This window comes from Naegleria gruberi, assembly GCF_000004985.1.
Source record: "Naegleria gruberi genomic scaffold NAEGRscaffold_12, whole genome shotgun sequence".
Classification (NCBI taxonomy): domain Eukaryota; phylum Heterolobosea; class Eutetramitea; order Acrasida; family Naegleriidae; genus Naegleria; species Naegleria gruberi.
The window spans coordinates 1-925 of record NW_003163315.1 but is presented as its reverse complement, the minus strand read 5'-3'; the positions used below and the strand labels follow the sequence as shown (position 1 = coordinate 925).

Below are 925 nucleotides of genomic sequence, written 5' to 3'. Positions count from 1 at the left end.
TTGAATAATCTTGATCTACATATTGTCCATTTTCATACATGAACGCAATATTTTTCATTGAATAAGCACATCCTTTTTCAGCTGCTTGTGAAAAAAACTCAAAAGCTTGCTTATAATCTCCCTTTTTAAGATAAATCTCTGCAAGAGAAGCTGTAGCATTTTGATGTCCTTGTTTAACAGCTTTCTCATGCCAATATTTACTCTGCTCAATATCTTGCATGCTATACGCTACGCCCAGTTCATAGAATGAATCTACATCTCCCAACTCGGCTGCCATTTTATAATATTCCAAACTTTCTTCATTATTCCCTTCCATACTTAAAAAATATCCAATCGAATAAAGCCATACCACTTTCTTATGTGATTCAGCTTGGTGAATGAACTCTTTCATGCCATCTACAGTAATTAGTGTATCTTCAAAATACAATTGTTTTAAAATATTCACCAATTGGGTTTGGGTTTGGGTTTGGGTTTGGGTTTGGGTTTGGGTTTGGGTTTGGGTTTGGGTTTGGGTTTGGGTTTGGGTTTGGGTTTGGGTTTGGGTTTGGGTTTGGGTTTGGGTTGGGTTTGGGTTTGGGTTTGGGTTTGGGTTTGGGTTTGGGTTTGGGTTTGGGTTTGGGTTTGGGTTTGGGTTTGGGTTTGGGTTTGGGTTTGGGTTTGGGTTTGGGTTTGGGTTTGGGTTTGGGTTTGGGTTTGGGTTTGGGTTTGGGTTTGGGTTTGGGTTTGGGTTTGGGTTTGGGTTTGGGTTTGGGTTTGGGTTTGGGTTTGGGTTTGGGTTTGGGTTTGGGTTTGGGTTTGGGTTTGGGTTTGGGTTTGGGTTTGGGTTTGGGTTTGGGTTTGGGTTTGGGTTTGGGTTTGGGTTTGGGTTTGGGTTTGGGTTTGGGTTTGGGTTTGGGTTTGGGTTTGGGTTTGGGTTTGGGTTTGG

The 925-nt window shown here is 41.8% G+C and overlaps 1 protein-coding gene across 1 annotated transcript in view; it reads right to left on the bottom strand.

Moving 5' to 3' along the window:
* NAEGRDRAFT_57399 (SEL1 repeat domain-containing protein) overlaps positions 1-925 on the bottom strand; it is a 3155-nt gene extending 2230 nt beyond the window's left edge. Inside the window, exon 1 of the mRNA XM_002679602.1 lies at positions 446-925. The gene's annotated coding sequence lies outside the window, so the exon portion shown is untranslated. The remainder of the gene's footprint in view (positions 1-445) is intronic.